Source organism: Myotis daubentonii, chromosome 10 (genome assembly GCF_963259705.1).
Source record: "Myotis daubentonii chromosome 10, mMyoDau2.1, whole genome shotgun sequence".
Taxonomy (NCBI): Eukaryota; Metazoa; Chordata; class Mammalia; order Chiroptera; family Vespertilionidae; genus Myotis; species Myotis daubentonii.
The window spans coordinates 38,450,860-38,472,370 of record NC_081849.1 but is presented as its reverse complement, the minus strand read 5'-3'; the positions used below and the strand labels follow the sequence as shown (position 1 = coordinate 38,472,370).

At 41.2% G+C, this 21,511-nt stretch overlaps 1 protein-coding gene across 5 annotated transcripts in view; it reads left to right on the top strand.

Annotated features, from left to right (window-relative positions):
* Window positions 1-7,718: 7,718 nt before the first annotated feature.
* The window catches only part of EZH2 (enhancer of zeste 2 polycomb repressive complex 2 subunit), a 61,795-nt gene continuing 48,002 nt past the window's right edge, over window positions 7,719-21,511 (top strand). For 3 of the 5 annotated variants that reach the window (XM_059712100.1, XM_059712096.1, XM_059712091.1), the window contains exon 1: window positions 7,719-7,884. The gene's annotated coding sequence lies outside the window, so the exon portion shown is untranslated. The remainder of the gene's footprint in view (window positions 7,885-21,511) is intronic. The other 2 variants (XM_059712093.1, XM_059712097.1) reach the window with 2 other exon arrangements.

Sequence of the window (21,511 nt, the reverse complement as noted above, 5' to 3'; positions counted from 1 at the left end):
CTGGCGTATATAGCATACTGTTCTTAATATGTTTGTTCCCCTTAGCGCTGTGTGTTTTAACCAAGGTCACCTCTCCGAGAAAGGTTGTTTCCCCAGGTAGGAATTTTTCCCTGAAGTCAGGGAGGGGATGCCTCTCCTAGAAAGGTTGTTTCCCCAGGTAGGAATTTTTCCCTGAAGTCAGGGAGGGGATGAAACTCCTTAACTAAGTGCCAGGCGGGTAGTTAATCACTACAAACAATCATGCTTAAGCTACATAATCTTTACTCCCTGGAATGGAGATAAGAAACGCCCTAACCTTTGTAATAGAAATTGACAGGATTAAAATCAACTGGTATAAATACGGATGTAACAAGACAATAACCAGCAGAACCTCTCTGGAGATCCAGACCAGAACTTGGCTGGAGATCCTGGCTGGAGATCCTGGCTAGGCTACTGATCAACTGAACACTGTCTCCGTGTCCTTCCTTCTTCGCCGACTCCGTCCACACCTTTGGGGAACCCCTGGACCCGCTGGGGTTGGACCCCAGCAGATAGAGAGTGTCGGCCTGCGGACTGAAGGGTCCCAGGTTCAATTCCGGTCAAGGGCATGTCCTTGGTTGCAGGCACATCCCCAATGGGGGGTGTGCAGGAAGCAGCTGATTGATGTTTCTAACTCTCTATCCCTCTCCCTTCCTCTCCGTAAAAAATTAATAAAATATATTTAAAAAAAGCGAATTGAATAAAAAAAATAAAAAATAGCATACATATCAAGTCAAATATATAAAAACATATGTATAACTCCATCTATTGAAAAAAATCCGCATTAACAACCGGTACACTTAGTATGTCTACTACAAAGGCACATCTCAGGGTGGTTCTTTCTGAGCCCCTACACTGTTTTGAATGTTCATGTACAAGTTTTTGCCTGGATATATATTTTCATTTCTCTTGGGTATATTCCTAGGAGTGCAATTGCTGATTCATAGGGTAACTTTCCGTTTAACCCTTTGCAGGACTGCCAGCCTATTGTCCACTTGGCTGCACCATTTTACCCTTCACCCACAATGCCTGAGGGTTTAATTTGTCTGTATCCCTGCAAATACTTGTAACTGTCTTTTTTATTATAGCCAATTGTGGTCTGCTGGGGTCCAACCCCAGCAGGCCCAGGGGTCCCCAAAGGTGTGGACGGAGTCGGCGAAGAAGGAATGACACAGAGGCAGCGTTCAGTTGATCAGCATGGTTGGGTTCTCTTGCTTGGTTCTATTGCCAGGTTCTGTAGGTTCTCCAGCCAAGTTCTGTGTCCATGTTCTCTTGCTAGGTTCTCCAGCCAGGTTCAGTCACCAGGGTCTAGTCAGGTTCTCTTGCCATGTTCTATCCAGGTTCTGTAGCCAGGTTCTGTCTCTAGGTTCTTCAGCCAGGTTCTCTCGCTAGGTTCTGTCTCTAGGTTCTGTGGCCAGTTTCTGTCCAGGATCTTTTGCCATGTTCTCTCACTAGGTTCTGTCTCTAGGTTCTGTGTCTAGGTTCTGTCCAGGATCTTTTGCCATGTTCTCTCCAGCGAAGTTCTTCTGTCTCTACGTTCTGTGTAGGTTCTGTGTCTAGGTTCTGTGTCTAGGTTCTGTTGTCTTATTACATCTGTATTTATACCAGTTGATTCCAATCCTATCAATCTCTATTCCAAAGGTTAGGGTGTTTCTTATCTCCTTTCCAGGGAGTAAAGATTATGTAGCTTAAGCATGATTGTTCGTCGTTAAAATGATTAATTACCCGCCTAGCACTTAGTTAAGGGGTTTTATTCCCTCCCTAACTTCAGGGGAAAATCTCTACCTGGGGAAACAACCTTTCTCAGAGAGGTGACCTTGGTTAAAACACATAGTGCCAAGAAGGTGAGCAAACATATTAAGAACAGTATGCCATATATGCCAGGTCCCTTGAAACAGCAAGGATGGACCAGCTCCCAGCAGTGGTCTTTAAAAAAATTGATTTTAGAGAGAAAGGAGAGGGAGAGATAGAAACACCAATGAGAGAAAAATATCCATCGGCTACCTCCTGCATGCTTCCTACCGGAGATGGAGCCTGCAACCCAGGCATGTGCCCTGACTGGGACTCGAACTGGTGACCTCCTGGTACATAGGCTGATGCTCAATCACTGAGCCACACAGGCTGGGCGCATTGTGGTTTTGATTTGTGTTTTCTTAATCACTGCAAGTGTAAATTTGATGAGCTCAAACTTCTTACCCAAATTTTATATCGTAATGGCTCTTCATGTGTCCTCCAACACTTTTAGAGTCTTCACTTTTGCTCTTATACTCCAAATGCCTAAAACCAAAAACCATCAGTTTTCCATCTCTGTTAGGACTGAGAAATTCTTTTAAGACCAAGAAGGGGGAGTTAATAATATAATGGTCTAAATATTTTTTTCACCCTAACAAACTACACTCATTCAGACACTGCACATTCTCAGTCAGGTAATTACTGATGGGTGTCAGTTGCAATCAGATGTAAACGTCTATCAAATCTGCCCATGTACCTGCATTTATATCCATACACTCTACCTTCTGTCCTGTTCACACTCCCAGCAAGGCTACATCCTCCATCTCCTTTCACCTGTTCAAGGTGTGAAGTCTATCCCTTCTAACACACTCAAGGATGTTGCTTCACCAATATTCTTTTTCCTGAATCATCGATTTTCCCATCTCCCCTGGATGTGTCAAATGGTAAGTTATTTCTCTTAAATCTTTCTTTTGATCCCACTTACTTTTCTAGCTATATTTTCTCTCTCTTCCTTTTTAGCAAAACCTTGAGTTGTCTATAATTGCTATTTCCAATCTTCTAATTCACTATGAAATCCACTCTAACCAGCCCACTGAAACTGTCTTCATAAAGTCACCAGTGACCTTCACGTTGCTAAATCCAAGGGTCAAGTCTCAGACATCTTGCTGGACTGTTCACACGTCGTGCAACGATCACTCTTGCCTCTCTGAAGCGCTGGTTTTCCTTGGCTTCGTTTCCCTACTGTTACCAGTTTGGTTCCCACCACAGCGATTTCTATCTGGATGATGACAGCAGACTTGTAACTGTCGTCTGGTTTGGCCCCTGCTCCACTTCAGGCTCCTCTCAACACAGCAGCTAAAATGATCTTGTTTACCAATAAACGATCAGATCATCTTTCAGCATGAAATCCTCTCACTGAAGAGAAGTCCTAACAATGGCTCACTGGGCCCCCTCACCTCTTTGGCCTCATCTCCTTCCTGTTTCTAGAACACACCAGGCAGCCTCCCATGTCGGGCCCCAGGCACTTGCCATTCTTCGTTTCTAGAACAATTTTGTCACCTCTTTCAAAACGTCTACAACTTTCCTTCAAATGTCACTATCTTAGGGAGGCCGTCCCTGATTATAGCATTTGCACTCAGCAGTTCTCTTTCTATGCTATGTCTCTCCCCACCGTTTTTTAAATCACTATCTCCTACTCTGTTTCTCTTTGCTAAAAGTCAGCTCCACCAAGGCAGGGATTTTTGTTTTGCTCACATTGTATTCCTAGCTCTGAGAACACTTTTCCACTTTGTAACTATTCCGTAAATACTTGTTGAATGTGAGAATAAATGAATACATGAGAAGTTCCTTTCACTGGGTTGAAAGAGAAGATCTGTGATGCTGATAGCCTGAACTTTGCACTTGACATTCTCCTGTTCCCCTAGGTCAGGAAAACCCTGGGACATATGGTGTGTGAGCAGTGCCAGACCCTGGGGGTAGGACAGTGAAAAGGTAGAGCTATAATCACTTTCCATTTTTGGTTTTGTCACATAATAGTGAATCTGTCTATAACAGAGGACAGAATGACCTACCAGTATTGTCATAATTGTAATTTGAGCATCTTTACACAGAAATGACTCTCACAGTTCACATCCACCTTTGTGTTCAGCCTGGCTTTCTGCTTCATCTAGGCCCCATAATAAGTAGCATTTGAGCACATATGTGCACACATAAACATATATGTTACCTTGCCGTCCCTGCATGGAAATTTTCAAATGAATTCTCTTAGTGTGGAAAACGAAATACAGTTGACTCTCAAACAAGGGTTTGAATTGCATGGGTACACTTATGTTTTTTTTTTAATGAATATAGTGAAAATTATTTTGGAAGCATGCAACAATTAGAAAAATATTCACAGATGAACCTTATGATTCCCTTATAACATTTTCTTTTCTCTAGCTTATTTTATTGTAGGAACACAGTATATAATACATATAACATACAAATATGTCAGCCCATTATTTAGGTTATCAGTAAGGCTTCCAGTCAACAGTAGGCTATTAGTGATCAAGTTTTTTTTTTTAAACTTTTATTTTATCTTAAAATCTCTTTATTAAGTTATTACATACGTGTCCTTATCCCCACATTACTCCCCTAACCCCCTTAATCATTCCCTCACCCCCCTGGTGTCTGTGTCCATTGGTTAGGCCTATATGTACGTATACAAGTCCTTTGGTTGATCTCTCCCCCTTAACCCCACCCTCCCCTACCTTCCCTCTGAGGTTTGACGGTCTGATCGATGTTTCTCTGTCTCTAGATCTGTTTTAGTGATTAAGTTTTTGGGGAGTCAAAAGTTACTAGTATATGTTGTTAATGTAAGAAATGTCCAAACCTGTAGAGAATTTTTTTTAAATCCTCTTCTGAGGATATGTTTTTAATTTTTAGAGAGAAACATTGATCGGTTGCCTCCCGAATGTACCTTGATACCCCAACGGGGGAACAAACCTGCAACCTAGGTATGTGTCCTGACTGGGAATCAAACCTGAAACCTTTTGGTGTATGGGACAACACTCCAACCATCTGAGCCACCTAGCCTGGGCTAAACCTATAAGAATTTTATGAGTTTATTGAGCCAAACTGATGTCAATTGCCAGGAAGCAAAATCTTAACAGACTGAGAAAATGCTCCAGAAAATGGCTGTGTTACCACTTACTTTATACATAAAAATCAAAGAGGAAGACATAAGGGATTCCATGAAATCCACTGGTGATAGATTAGGGAGGTGGGAGAAAGCAAAGTGGGGATATCTCTGAGATTGGATAAAAAGTAAAACAGATAGATATACTTCTTTTACATAGGCAGGTATAAGATAATTACCAATTAATATTTACAGCACATAGCGATGGTATGTAGGAGAACAAGATAATAATGAGGGTTTCTGTGGTCTCTTGTTCTAGCGGGAGGTTGTGCCCTTAGGGGTCTAGAAAAAGGGAATTTCTCTGACATTCCAAAGGTATATTATCATAGATGTAAAAATAGACAAGCTCAGTTAAAGATTGACCTTGGTCAGAGAAGATACTGCTTAGGGCATGACTACCCATCATGACTCGCTTTTCGTTAGGAAGTTTTAATTTCAGACCATCCTACATGGTTATTTTAGGTCTCTTGAGTTTGTAAGGTCTGCATGCAGTTTGTTAGGTTTCGTATATGGCCCCTTTTTCTTCTACAATGTGGATTTCAACTGCAGGGTTTGTGTGTGTGTGTGTGGTGTGGAGGGAGGGCAGGGGGAGTGTTGGTGCCCCTAACCCCCACATTGTTCAAGGGTCAACTGTCCTCCCTCCCCTCTCCTTTGTCAATATACAAAACAGAGCTCAAGATATCATATGCCCTCCATGTATAATGAAGTCCTTTCATAACTGATAAATGTCCAGTTTGCTTAAATGTTACCATCAAATTTAAGACAATTCTGTGATCCAGTGGTATTCCTACTTCCTGCTGCTCAGCCTTCATATGACATTAACTTAAATATGTACGTTATAAATATTTAATATAGCCCTACTTAGTTCTCTAATCTACTCCTTCACCCTTTCCCTATTGGAACTTTTAGCTTCAGTGATGTTTTGTACAACTGCTCTCATAGATGTTCATTCCCATCTCAAGTGCCCTCCTTGCTCCCTTAATGTTGATCTTATGCCTTCTTCTGGGTCTAGCTAAAATTTCCTTTTCCGAGAATTGTTTTTGGGAACATCTTGATCAACATCATTCCTTGATTCTAAGTGCTTTAGCAGTTTGTGATGTTTTACCCTATGCTGGATTTGTTTATATATTGCTTTGAATTGTGTTCTGATAATTTCTAATTTCCTTGATTTTTCTTTGAAAAGATGCCCACACTGTTTTAATATTTAATACAAGGAACACATAAAATTAGCAATTTGAAAAGCAATTTAAGGATAAGCAGTTAACTTTCTAGGTCTAAATTGCTGATTAAAAAATTAAGTGTCAATTACTGGTGTAGGTGGGAACTTTCACTACGGAATATGAATGCATTAGTGACTGTTAGTTGCATGGCAGATGGAATTGTTTCATTATTTTATTGCCAAATCTCAGACGCATAACCTACTTTTGCATTCTTCTTATCATTCACTCATAATTGTGCACATGATTGTTTTTAGTCTATCTTTTGACTTCCCTCCACATATACTTCCAACATTTGTTTGGAATGTATGTGTAGAATAGAATGGTGATTTAGTAAAGGTGGGACAATTATGGGCTAAATCGAGTGGATTACAGCTTAGTAAATCATTTGGAAATGTAATTAAAAATATAAAAAATCCCTGTTTCTGTAGGCTTTTAATGTAACAGTTCATCGTTCACCATTCCCCTCCTCCCCCCCGCCCCCCCCCCCCGCCCCAGCCTAAACTCTCACTATGGGATCCCAGTTTATATGGGTGATTATTTTGCCCTGTAGCTGCAACCTATTAAAAATAAATTCGGAATAACTTTAACCTCATGGCCAGATTAAGCAAAAGGGGAGATGGTCTCCTAAGCAGAATAGTAATTCTTCTGGGCTGAGCCAGGTTTACCCAATGTCACTTCTAAATAATTGAAAACTGTTGCAATCATCTTAACACTTTCCAGGGGCGTCAGCGTGAGGCCCGCGAGCCACACTCACTCTGCATGTTTGATTCCCACCGCGGACACGTGCTTGTGAACGAACACTGGCCGGATACGAACAAGGCGTTCTGAGCGAGGGAATTCAACGAACTGTAATGTCGCCCTCGCCCAGGTTTCCGAGGCGATGGGCACGGCGGCTCGACCAGCGGGCCGGGGGTGGGAGGGGGGTCCGGGACCCGCCGAAGGGGCACAGCCACAAAAGTACCGGGTGGGGCGCCCGGCTCGGGCAGAGGCGCGTGGGCTCCGCCGGAGCGCGGGAGGGTCGCAGCTTCTCGCCCAGGACCAGCGGGAGTCCCAGAGCGTCCCGCCGGCCTCCGTGTCCCTGCGCGTCCGCCAGCCGGCCCAGCCTCGGCTCCGCTCGCGGGGAAAAGAGCGCGGCAGTTGAAACCGTTACTACCCGAGTTTTGAACTGGTTCAAACTTGGCGTTCGGCCCCGCCCCGCCCCTCCGGCCCGGGAACTCCGACGCGGCGGTTCCCGCCAAGCGCCGCCAGCGCGCCGTCCCGCCCTCCGGCCGGTTCCCGCCACCACATCCTGCCCGCCTCCCGCCCGCGGCCGGCACTTCGGGCTCCACAGCTTCTAGTTCCCTTCCCGAGAGGCGCCGAACCTTCAGCAAAAGAACAAAGAGTCGAGCGGCGCTTCCACTGGTGGGCCGCGTCCCCCGGCTCCCACACGCGCGCGCACCATCGCGCGCGCCCCCAGCCCGGCCCAGCAGAGTCCCGCGGGCGCCTCTGTGAGGGGCTGGCTCGGGTCCTCGGCGCCCGGCGGGCCCTGTGATTGGATGGGAGCCCGCTCGCGTCCCGCCAATCGGGGCGGCGCTTGGTTGGACGGGGGGGCCAAATAAAAGCGATAGCGATTGGGCTGTCGGGTTTGGCGCTCGGTCCGGGAGCGTCCGACACCCACTGGGACACAGAAGGCGAAACCCGGGCGGCAGTGGCAGTGCGCGGGAGCAGCGCGCGGGAGCGGCGCGGGCTGGGGCGCAGGTAACGCGCCGCAGTCGGGCGGCCACCCGGCCGGCGGGGCTATGGAGCCGGGCGCGGGGCGGCGGCGGCGGTGGCGCCGGGACCCTCCTTCCTCCGCTTTGCCTGCCCGGGTATCTCCCTCAGCGGGCTCTGCCGGGTCGCCGCTTTTGCAGGCGGGGTGAGGGGACACCCCTCCTGAAGGGGGCCGTGAGTCCGGGCTGGTCCGCGCCACCCGCGGGCGGACAGTACCAGACCCCGGAGACCCGAGGCAGAGGCAGGGGCGTGCGCCGCACGGAGGGGTCCTGTCGCGTGCCCGTCCCCCCCCTCGGAGGAGCGGGCCCCGGCCGGGGCGCTCGGGTGTCCGGGGCGGGCTGGCTGCCGGATCCCAAGTCTCCTTTGTGTGGAGCGCTGGGTGGGACGGGACAAACACAAGTTGGTGGGACCTCGCCGCCGAGTGAGCACTCAGACAAAGGACGGACTGTGTCTCGGGGGAGCTCGGCGTGAGGATGGGGCAGTGACACTGGAGCCTGACAGCAGGCGGGAGAGGGGCGTGCGGGCGCGGGTGGGCGGGCTCGACCCCGCGCCCCCGCCCCTCGGGCGCGCGGGTCGACGGGGCCCGGCGACCCAGACGGCTCGTGGGGACCGGACTCCAGAGTGGCCGCACCTGTGACATTTCCCCCCGAGCAGCCTGAAAACGCCGTCGCTGTGCCGGGCTGCCTTCCCCTTCCCGTCTGGCTTTTATGTTAAATGTTAGGGGAGGGTCGAGCTGTCCTCCCCTTTGGTTTTGTTCGTTTGGAGGGCTTCCCGTCGAGTTCCCGCGTGATTGTGTACCCCCTCCAACCACCGACAAAGTCTGTGCCACGGGGTCACTTTTTGAAAACGGGAGGAATGGAGAAGCACGATATTTTGGGAAACTTGGTGAACTCGTGCCTAGTGAGTTTTCACTTTTTAAAGAATCATAATATTAAAAAAAAAAATTACAAGCGGTTTTGGCCAACTCGATACATCCGAGGATGGCGACAGGTGCTAACGAAATCAACTATTCGTTTAGTCAACGAGTATTCCCCAGATCCTTAGAGGTGGGATAAGGGTGAGATGATAGAGTTGATCAAAATAATATGCTTATGACAAATGTGCGTTTAGGTAGTATGGTGAACAGTTTTTAATTAATTGATTTTGTTTTCCGCGAACAATAGCGTTGGCGAGTCGGATAACACTGGCTCCAGAAATGTTTGTTGCTTAATAAATTGAATGTGTGCTGTCCACTGTTAAGCTAAACTTCCTTTGTTTATCACACAGGCTCTGTAAAATTTAAATTCGTTTGGACATAAAAACGTGTCTTTGGTATTTAAAAATATTTTACTACAAGGTAACTTTCTAGGTTTCAAAGGTCATGAGCTTAATTTCATAGCGTTTTAATGTTACGTAAAGCAGAATTTTAAACACTAATGCTGATACAGTTTAATGTAACCTATATATCTAAGGGTTTTGGAGTTTATTTTCTTATTATTCTTCATTCATGATAATTAACAACTACTTCATGTGTAGGAATAAAAAGTGGAACAAATGTGTAATCCTGACTAATTTGTTGATCATTTTATTTGGAAGAAAATGAAAGTATTTAAGATATATTTTATTTCCTTTTCATAGTCTCTAAAATTAGGAATAGATAGGATTCTAGTCCAGGATATAAGAAACCCTCTGTTCTCTCTTTTTGGAGGTGTATTATGGAATGGAATGTTTAAAGTCCTGGAAACACTTAGGAAAATTGCAACTTAAATTCTAATTTTTGTTGAAAATTAATATATTCAGAGAAAAGGAATTTAGAACCACATGGGCACTCTTCTGATTTGCATTGTTCTGTCTGATGAAGACTTAATGTACCCACTATCTTATGGTTTCATAAAAATGGAGACAAAGAAATGCAGTGTGAAAGTCTTTATTACATATATATTACATATATTTTACAGAGTTGGACAAAATTGAACAGACATTTCTGGTGCTGCCCTAAGTGCTGAGATTGTCAAATGTTTACATTTAGATTACTTGCTGATAATCATATATTAAAAAGTCCTGATAACCTTGCCCATTGTTACGAGATGAGCTAGTTATGTAGATTTGACAGAAATTTGGATATTTTAGGCTAAGAAATTTTAATTTTTCTCTGTGTATTTTGTATTTGGTAATTACTATCTTTGTGCTTGCCACAAGATATATTTTAAAGTCTTTTGGGGGAATTAGTTTAAAAATGTGTTAAAAATTTTTCTTTTCTGACTGAATTGAGAATGCATTTAGTCAGTTTAATTAGCAGTGATTTAAAAAACACACCCACTTGTTGATTTAATGTAGTTAGGCAAAAAAATAGTTCTAATGCCATTATACCAGCTTTGCCTTGCATGCATTCATAAATTATAACCTTCGTGTGGACCACTTAAAAATTGTAGGCAAATTTCCCCAGGAATGTGCATTGATTTCTGTATTGGACTAAATAAACAGTGATTAAGAAAGTTGATCTTCTTAAAAATCAACAAGGAAAAATCCTCTAAGGAACTAATGCAACCTGGAGTCAAGTAGAAATGATTTATGGATTTGCTTTTTAAGTCTGTGTCAGTACAGATGATGTAGAATTACGAAGAACTCTATATGGATAGGTGAATTCTTTAGTTTGGATGATAGCATGAGTGGAGAGGAACAGCTCATTAAATTCAGAGAAAGATTCAGGGTCAAATGATACCATTATCTTCTAGAGGCCACCCTGAATTCTCAGGCACTTTTGTATTCCACAGGACATTGTTCATACTTTTATTATAGCATGTATCAAATTGGATTGTAACCACTTGTTTATGCAGCAGCCTTCTTCACTATACTCTTAAGTACCTTGAGGCAGAGGCTCTGTCCTATTTTTTATCTGTATACCTGGTAGTTGCTAGAGAATAGGGCTTTAATAGTTGAATGAATGAAGAAAATATGAAGAAACATGGGGAAATAATTTGACAAATGAACTGGCAAAGCAAACAGGATATATTAATATTTATGTCATGAGGAGCTTAAGAAGGTGTATTTTTTTCCCTCTTAGAGAGGCAGTGATTACAAAGATAAATAAGCGTCAAGCTAAATAAATTTCAAGGTTTCTCATAGTTCTAATGATCTGTGATTGAAAGTTGAATATCTTTTAGGTACAACAATTGGTATTCATGTTTGGTATTTCAGGCAGTTAGAGAAAAGCTTGAGTCATCTGGATACCTGGAGTATAGTTTCTGCTTAATTTAATGTTGATATTGATGATCCTTGTGCAAAAATATGAGGAGGGGAAAGTGGTCAAGAATAGTAAATCTTTTAATTGCAAGGTGTCTAGTTACAATGGATGAGTTCTTTATTGGAGCAATTCAAGGTAGGTTTTGAAGCTAAAGGTGAAGGAAATAGGGCCAGCCAGTGTAAATACGGATTACTTATTGTGATGCTCATTATCATTGAAAATCTTCCTATATAATAAAAGGCTGATATGCAGATTATCTCCTTGGGAGTTCGACTGCTTGCTATGATGTGTGCTGACCACCAGGGGACAGCGCAGAATGAAGAAAGGCCCTGGCTGGCAGCCTGGGCAAGGGGGAGGAAGGCCCCAATCGATCCTGATCTCCAGCCAGGCCTAGGGACCCTACCCATGCACGAATTTTATGCACCGGGTCTCTAGTGATACGATAAATGTAGATTTAGCAAATCCAATAATCTCTCAAAAGGCATAGTTTATAAGTTTCTGAGATGGTTGCACTATTCCATATCTTGCCACTGCGCTATTTGGTGCAAAAATATGACAAAAAAAGACACTAAAATGCCCACTATTTCCCAGATGCCTTGTTGATTTATTTGTTTTTTACTTTTAAATATATTTTATATTGATTTCAGAGAGGAAGGGAGAGGGAGAGAGATGGAAACATCAATGATGAGAGAAAAGCATTGATTAGCTGCTGCTTGCACGCCCCTACTGGGGTCCAAGCACGCATCCTTCATTCACATCAGATGCTTTATTTTTAATTCTTGCAAAAATCACCCTGCATTCATCAGTGGTTGAATGGATAAATAAAACATGGTATACACATACAATGGAACATAATTTAGATATTAAAGAATGAAATTCTGATACATGCTAAAACCTAGATGAACCTTGAAAACATTGCAAGTGAAATAAGCCAGACACAAAAGGAGAAAATTGTGGAATAAGTACTAAATTCATAGAGGCAACGTGGAATAGAGGTTATCAGGGGCTGAGGGAAGGGCAGGGGAATGGGAAGTTAGTGTACAGCCAGGGTACAGAGTTTCTGTTTGGGATGATGAAGTTTTGGACGAGGATGGCGATGGTTGAACGACATTTTGAATGTGCTTAATGCTACTGAATTGTAGACTTAAAAATGGTTAATGTGGTAAATGTTATGTCATGTATATTTTACAATAAAAACACTTTAATATCAAGACACTGAAAACTTTTACAGGTAAGGAAATTGCTATCTATAGGGGTTAAGAACTTGCCCAGGATTATCCATGCTAGAAATTGCTGGATTCCTAAATTTAGGAATTTAACTTTAAATTGTTTGACTCCATATTATCTACTCTAAATTATCTACTGGTCTCCTGGATGATTCAAGTTATGGGTTCTAAGGAGAGTATTTGAATCGATTAGTTATGTGTAAAAATACATAATTGTAGTTTTATAGGAGGTGCAATCTGATGCCCTACCCAGACTAGAAGGTGTCGGCAGATATCTTTCTTAACCAGAGTTGTAGTGGTGTTCACTCTGGGAGGGTGGGGAGGACAGTATTTTAAGAGTGTGGTTTTTGGAGTTGTTTTTCATTGGTTCCAGTTCTGAGCTGGCAAATTGTCCTTGATGTCTGTTTCCCTGTCTGTAATTTAATAATAATGACAGCATTTATTCCATAAGGTTGTTGAAAGGATTAAATGAGCTATTACATGTGAAACCTTTTAGCACTACATCTGGGACAAAGTGATAAATGATTCTTAGTTACTGGTATTGCGCCGGTATTGTTTTTTGAGTGGATGTGCTTTTTCATTAACGGAACTAAACACTTCTCAGGTTTTTAAATATGTGCTTAGGGCCTGGAAGTAAAGAAAGAGGTGTTACATCTGCTTTATCTGCTTGTTTATTTAGAAATATCTCTTGGTTAAATACAAGTATTATGTGTTCAGTTTAAAATACTAACAATTTAGTCATTTATAAAGTGAAAGCTTTCTTGATTCTGTACATAATACTATTCCCTACCCTTAACAATTTGGTGTATATTTTTCCTAAACTTTCCAATGTATTCATATGAATATGTATTTATACATATATTTTACAGAAGTGGGATCAAGTTATTTAGTTCTAAAACAACGTTTGTAGGGCATTACAGAGAGATCTATTTCATTAGAAAATAGCTGATATTTTGTTAGGGCTTGCTATGTGCTTGGCATTCTAAGTGCTTTCATTTATTTTATGTAGATACTGTAATAACGAGATAGATTGGTTAACTACTGGTTATTGGTAGAATAAGGATTTGAATTTGGGCACTTTGGTTTCAAAATCCTGATCTCTCAGGCTGTCTGTGTGTGTGTATGTGTCCCTTGAAATGCCGGTGATTTTAGCATTTCTTAAAAAGCTGTAAAAGAATAACAAAACTCCTCAAAAAACATGGAAGGAGACTGGATGTGGCCTGCCAGGCCTAAAATACTAGTCATGTGGCCCTTTACAGAAAAAGTTTGCTGCTTCCTGCTCCAAGCTATCAGGTTGTGTTGTAAGCAGAATACATAGTATTTCAGTTTTTATGAATATATATATGTCACAGAATGAAGCAACCCTCTGTGATGGACATTGTGTTCTCTCCTTAAAAGAAGTGAACAGCCCTGATCCGTTTGGCTCAGTGGATAGAGTGTCCGCCTGAGGACTGAGGGGTCCCAGGTTCGATTCCGGTCAAGGGCATGTACCTTGGTTGTGGGCACATCCCCAAGTAGGGGGTGTGCAGGAGGCAGCTGATGGATGTTTCTCTCTCATCGATGTTTCTAACTCTCTATCCCTCTCCCTTCCTCTCTGTAAAAAATCAATAAAATATATTTTTTAAAAAAGAAGTGAACACCCTTATATATCTGAACATTTGTGTGACAACTTTCTATTCGAAGAATTGCTTTTTCTATAGTATGCACATTTCAAGCTTTACTAGATGTCAAATTGCTTTCTAAAAAGGTATCCATTTTTTAGTTAAAAAAGCAGCTTTATAGAAGGGTAATTTATTTGTAATAAAATATATACATTTGAATGGTGCAGTTTGTAGATGTATATATCTGTGTAACCGTCACCTCAATCAAGATAGGCCCTGGCCAGTGTGGCTGTTTGTTGGGCATTGACTGGTACACAGAAAGATTGCCAGTTTGATTACTGGTCAGGGCACATGCCCAGTTGCAGGCTTGATCCCTGCCTGGTAGGGGAGATGCAGGAGGCAGCCAATTGATGTCTCTATCTCTATCTCTCTTCCTTCCATTCTCTAAAAATCAATAAAAAAAAAACCTTAAAAAAATAGAATGTTATCATCTCAAAGTTCTTTTAGCTTCTTCACAATCATTCATTCTCAAATACCCATCAGATTTTTCCTTTTCAAGAATTTCATAAATGGAATTATACAGTATATTCTCCTTTGAGATTGGTTTCTTTCATCAAGCATATTTTTGAGATTTATTGTGTGTTTGTATTAATACTTTTTATTTGTGCATTATTTCTTAGTAGTCTTCCATTGTATCACTATACTGTTTTTATTCGTTTACCTGTTGATGGACACCTGGGCTGTTTTCAGTTTGGGGCTATTATTACTAAAGCTGCTATGATCATTTGTGTGTCTTTTGTGGATCATCCTTTAATTTCTCTTGGGTAAACACCTTGCAGTTGGACTGCTGGGTCATGTGGTAGATATTGACTTAACTTTACAAGGAACTCCCAAACTTTTCCTAAGTGGTTGTGCCATTTTTCATGAATTATAATTTCAGTAGTAGGTGTAACAGACAAGGAATTAGTGTCTCCATGCCAGTCTTTTAAAATTTGGCCATCTAATGAGTGTTAAGTATCTCATTGTGGTTTTAATTTGTGATCAGTGATGTTGAGTATCTTTTCTTTTTAAATTTTTATTTATTGATTTTAGAAAGAGAGGAATGGAGAGAGGTGAGGAGAGAGAGAGAAAGAGAAACATTGATTTGTTATTCAAGTTATTTATGCATTCATTGGTTGCTCTTGTATGTGCCCTGATTGGAGATGGAGCCTGCAACCTTGGTGTAGCTGGATGATGCTCTAACCATTGGACATCTGACCAGGGAATGTTGAACATCTTTGAAGGTGCTTATTGGACATTTGCATACATTTTTTTTGTCAAGCATTTTAAAAATTGATGTTTCTGTCTCTCTCCCTTCCTCTCTTCCTAAAAATCAATTTAAAAAATGGGCTTATCTTGTTGAATTGTAAGAGGTCTGTGTACTGGATATACATTCTGTCAGATTTATTTCAAGTGTTTTCTCTTTAATTTTCTACATTGATATTGTATATTTTGACAATGTACAGATCAAGTTAAATAATGTTAATACTGGAAGCATAATTGTTTAAATTGAATTAAATTATGTGAAAGCAAATTTATCCTTTTTTTTTTTTTTTTAAACCCTCACTTGAGGATATGGGTATTTTCATTGATTTTAGAGATAGAGGAAGGGAGGAAAGGGGAGAGGAGAAACATCAATTGGTTGCCTCCTGTACTGGTACTCGTACTCATACTCGCCCTGGCCAGGGATTGAATCCACAACCTAGGTATGTGCCCTGACCTGAAACCTTCCAGTGTTTGGGACGATGCTCCAACCAACTGAACCATCTGACCAGGGCACAAATTTATTCTTCTTTTTTTTTTTTAATCCTCACCTGAGGCTATTTTTCCATTGATTTTCAGAGAGAGTGGAAGAGAGAGGGAAAGACAGAGAGAAATATCCATGTGAGAGAAACACATTGATAGGTTGCCTCCTGCACGTGCCCTGACCAGGGCTGGGAGGAGGCTGCAACTGTAGTACTTGCCCTTGACTGGAGTTGAACCTGGGACCTTTGGGTCCACAGGCTGACGCTCTGCCTGAGCCAAACTAGCGAGGCCACAAGTGATTTAGTGTTATGTGTTTGCAGATCCATGAAAATGATATTTGTAGATAGCATTTGTAGATAGGTGTTTTGAAAGTGATAATCTTTGGTAATTTTTTTACATTTTCAATTTTAGGTAACTCAGACCTTTTCATTTATTAAGTTTTTCTTAGCGCCCCCCCCCCCCCAATAGGATAAACGAGAATACTTAAAGTAAAATAAAGGTAATCTTGATTAAAGAATTAGATATGATGATAAAATTGTGCAGCTTGGTGTACCAATTGTGGGACTGATCCCGTAACTTGTGGGATCCCACACTCTCCAGGTAGAAGTGTAGGACACTCATGGTGTCCCAGAATTGTTAGGGGTGGGAAAAACTACCATACATTTGGTGACCAGAAGTGTCAGAAATGAAATACTCTTCAGATAGTATTGTGTGTAATATAAATGAAAACAGTAGACTTCGTTTTCTTTGTCTTAACATAAACCCAGATTGACAAGTACATACTTTCTTCCGGTAGAATTTACTCTTATAAAGAACTAAAATAGTTTTTGTTTTCTTTGTAACCATTAAAAAAAAAAAAGGTCTGGTGTCACTTGTCCACTAACAACAGCATGTAACTAAACTCCATACATATTTTCTAAAAAAGAAAATTCCTTCAAACTACTTATTGGGTGTCTCAGTCTTCACCTGTTAGGGCTATTCAAAAAAAGGGTGAGATAATCCCTTCTTTACCCTCTAGAAAGAGGCAGTCTGTACTAGCTTTTACATCTAGTCTACCAAACAAAATGTCATATCTTTTCTAGGCCTTGAGTTCAGATCCTAAGTGGTAGGTACTCACTGCTAGCCCTCTCTTTTTCTTTCTTTCCTACATGGAAGAGCTGAGACAGAAGTCTTTTTTTCCTGCTTGAAGACCTTAGTGTCAGTCTGGAAATAGAAGAGAGGTAACTTCAGGGGTTATACAGCTAGTTTCCTTATAGTTGGTGAATTTTTGACAGCATTTCCTTTTATTAAAAAAAATATAAATATATACTTTTATTGATTTGAGAGAGGAAGGGAGAGGGAGAGAGAGATAGAAACATCAATGATGAGAGAGAATCATTTATTGGCTGCCTCCTGCACTCCCCTCACTGGGGATAGGGCCCACAACCTGGGCTTGTGCTCTGACCGGGAATCGAACCATGACCTCCTGGTTCGTGGGTCGATGCTCAACCACTGAGCCACGCCTGCCGGGCCTTGACACCATTTCCATAGGTTTTTGGAGATTCAAAAATGTGTTTTCTCAGGGCTTATTTGTGACAAGTCATTTTATACGAATCAATTCAATAGACAATATATTTGCTAAAACAAATACTGAGAAATATCATTGATTGTAAATATTGAAGAGTTTGAAGTTTTACAGTACCTCAGCAGTACATTTGTGATAAATGCTAAGTAAAGGGAAGTAATGAAAGGCCTATGGTTCATAATGCTCCTACCTCCTTTACTTCCATCTTGTCCTAAATGACTACTGTTCTTAGCAAGAAAATGAACTTCAGGGCTGAGGTGAGCCAGAGAAGTTTCCGAGGGGTCTCAATGGGATGTCCACAGATGAAAGAAATGGTGCTTTCAAGCACTCTTACCTCTCTGTGACCTCCACTAAAACTCCAGTACTAAAACTACCAGATAATGAGGTTCTGGGATTAGTATAGAGAAAGCATTGCATCTTATTTGGGGGGTTTGAATATAAGGTCACTGTACAAGGCAACAATAGTATGTTAGCAGAATTACCCATGAAAAGTTCCTAGGAAGATGCCATATCATAAATAACTTTCTCTTGAGGTCCCAAACCAGCCCAGCTTTCCTCTAGTATTGTTAGTGGCAGTATTGGACCTCTGTCCTTGAGGTCTGCTGAGAAAGAATTCAGAGCCTAGAACTCTAGTGCAAGAGGAAGTTTATCCAGCAAGCAAAGTGGAAGTACCCTCTAAAAGGGGCTAATTCCTTTTTAAGCTGATCTATTAGAGCCTGTCTCCACCAACTCCTGTTGTATGGGAATCCTTTGAGGCTATTACCTGGCCTCCTCTAAGAGACTCTAAACCAAGCATGTCAAACTCAAAGGCTAACACAGGCCAAATAACGTTTAAGTTCATGTGGGCTGCAAAAAAAAAACCTTTAATTTTCATAGAAACGTAGGTTTATTTTGATAGAGTCATGCTGAATACAAAGGGCTGAAATAAATGAGTAATCGTTAACATAAAATAATAGAACATTTTAATAAAAATTAATATTTTTTTGAACATTAACTTACCACACACTGAATAACTGCACAAATTAATAAGTGTAAGGCAAATAAACCTATTTTTCTTGTTCTCTGAAAGCGAAATGTTTCCTGTTGTGTACACCAAACAAGTCAGTCCAAGACTTAATGACGTGGCAATCGGCTGCTAAAATATTCGCTGCTAGTATTAGTGGAGAGAAATGGTACGCCTGCACGTAAGTCACGTAAGGGAAATGAATGCAACAGGATTATAGTAATCAGTCATTAGCAAACATTGTAGTTTGTTACTAACAATTATGTATAACAGTATATTGTAAAAATTAAGTTACAAAATTTTTATTAAAACGTTTCTTACATACCATTATATTGGCTGGTCTGCAAAAATATTTGTTGTGGGCCGCATGCTTTGACATGCTTGCTCTAAACCAGGGGTCCTCAAACTACGGCCCGCTGGCCACATGCGGCCTGCTGAAAACATTTATCCGACCCGCTGGGTGTTTTTGCCGCCGCTGCCTGTTGCTTAGCAGCCGACTCATCCCGGGCCGCAGTGTGCATGTGTGGAATGTGCGCTGCACTCTCCGACTCCCCTCCTTCTCTCTGTCTCTCCTCCTTCTCTCTGTCTCTCCTCCTTCTCTCTGTCTCTCGACTCCTCCTCTCAGTCTCGGGTGTGATCGGACGAGTCATGAGCTTGCCTGTGCATAGCCTGCTGCTGCCTGAGGACCGAGGTAAGAACAAGTTAGGATTTATTTTTTTTTGAAGTTAGGAGGTCTATTTATTTTTTTTATTTTTATTTATTTATTTTTTTAAAAATATATTTTATTGATATTTTACAGAGAGGAAGGGAGAGAGATAGAGAGTTAGAAACATCGATGAGAGAGAAACATCGATCAGCTGCCTCCTGCACATCTCCCACTGGGGATGTGCCTGCAACCCAGGTACATGCCCCCGACCGGAATCGAACCTGGGACCCTTCAGTCCGCAAGCCAACGCTCTATCCACTGAGCCAAACCGGTCTCGGCTGTTTTTTTATTTTTTATTTTGCAGTTAGTAGGGCCTTTTTTTTTTTTTTTTTAAAGTTAGGAGAGCCTTTTTTTTGAAGTTTTGTTTTTTTACTTCAAAATAAGATATGTGCAGTGTGCATAGGAATTTGTTCATAGTTTTTTTTTTAAACTATAGTCCGGCCCTCCAATGGTCTGAGGGACAGTGAACTGGCCCCCTGTTTAAAAAGTTTGAGGACCCCTGCTCTAAATCAACTGCTTGACTACGTGCTAGGGGAGGAAAGGGCACCCTGGGGGTGAGGTCCTAACCCAGTGATGGCGAACCTTTTGAGCTCGGTGTGTCAGCATTTTGAAAAACCCTAACTTAACTCTGGTGTCGTGTCACATATAGAAAATTTTTGATATTTGCAACCATAGTAAAACAAAGATGTATATTTTTTATATTTATTTTATATATTTAAATGCCATTTAATAAAGAAAAATCAACCAAAAAAATGAGTTCATGTGTCACCTCTGGCACGCGTGTCATAGGTTCGCCATCACTGTCCTAGCCTATGTTGTTTTCTCTAGTTTTGCCCATTGCTAGGCACCTGGGGACTTTTGGCCCTGATAACATTCTGTATCTGGCCTATCGCTCCTGCTCTTCTCATGTCTGCCTACTCTATCAGTATGAGAACAGATCACTGTTCTGTTGAGCACAGTTGGTTTGAACTCAGAGGCCATTGCTATATGAAAAATGCTTGTCTTTTAGCACTAGAATAGCTTCGAGTTGCTAAGTACAGTGAAAGACATGCAGAGCAGATTGTAGAAACAGCAGATTCCTTTACCTAGTTCATGCTCACTTGGGCAAACACATATACTAATTGGCTGGAATGGTGGGCAGATTCTTTGTATATACCTAAATTGAGTTTCTCTTAAAATTTTGTTTAATGTTGGTTAAATTTGTGTTAGATGTTGGCTTATTTGAGGTATAAGATTTAAAATAGACTTTCTAAAGGAAGAAAATCTGGCATAAGATTTTCACCTACCTTTTCATTCTGTTGTGTCAAGTGGAGTGTTGAAGACATAATATGTGTTTCATGGCTCATCCTTGAATTATAATGAGTTGTATATCATAGTTTTCGTTTCTTCTGGTTCGTAATTTTTTGTTCTATTTCTCTTCTAAAAGTGTCTCAGTAAACTGAGTACATAACCAACAAAATGCGAGGATTTAGTTTATAAAATAGATTAGCATAGTTTTCAAAGAAAACTTTAACCTCTAGATGCAAATTTAGTTAATCTGTTTTATATATTGCTCAAGCACATTCTTTAAAGACATTTGTGACCTATCAGTTCTTCAGTTGGTGTAAATTTATATGGCCATGTCTTTTCTCAGACTTGTCTTTGTAAAACTGATAGAACTTCCAAATAAACATGGGAATGCTGGTTGGTAGAGTCTGGTGAACTTGTGAGTTTAATTTACTCTTCTGTTAGGAGGAGGAAAGGAATCTTATTTTTGTGAAAATACATGACTGCTGTCTACTCACTGTTGCTGTAACAAGTTAATGTTTTCTGTCATTCAGCTAAGATTGCCACATTTCTGTAATTTTCCTGTGCCTTTTAGCACTATTTAAATCAGGGCTACAAATATGATCTCTGTTTTTTCTCCTTATTTTTCCCTTGTTACTAGTCACTGGTACATCTGTTTCCTAAAGACTTCTTGAAAACAAATGCTATTCATAATACTTTCTCGTCTGTTGTCATATGTACAAGTGACCCACTAAAGTTTAGGCACTTAAGTCACCTGTTGTATCTTACACAATTGTGTTTCTCAGAGGATTTAGCATTTTCTGAATGCTCCATAAATTCTTATTGACTGGTTGATAATATCTCTATTTCTGGCTTTCCAAGTTCATACTGAAGTTTCAGAATTTTCTTCTGCCAGCATTTGGCAAGCCATTTGGGTGGAATGTTTGGGTCCACCAGTAGTGAGCTTGTGTATTTTTGTCATTTTCCTCCTTTTTAAATAAAAATGGGCATTCTAGGAAGTGAAAGGTCCCTGGAACAAGATCTTAGTTTATCTTTCTTTCATGGGGATAGTCTTTGGGAAGCTGGTTGGTAGGATGGGGTGGTTTTAGGCAGCAGGAGAGTCAGAATAGAGGCCATGATTGTTGATCTTTTTATTGTCAGTGGTGAAGGGTAGTATCTGTCACTGTGAGCTTGACAGTTTCCCAATAAATACTTAAAAACGTCTGATGAAATCAGTGGGT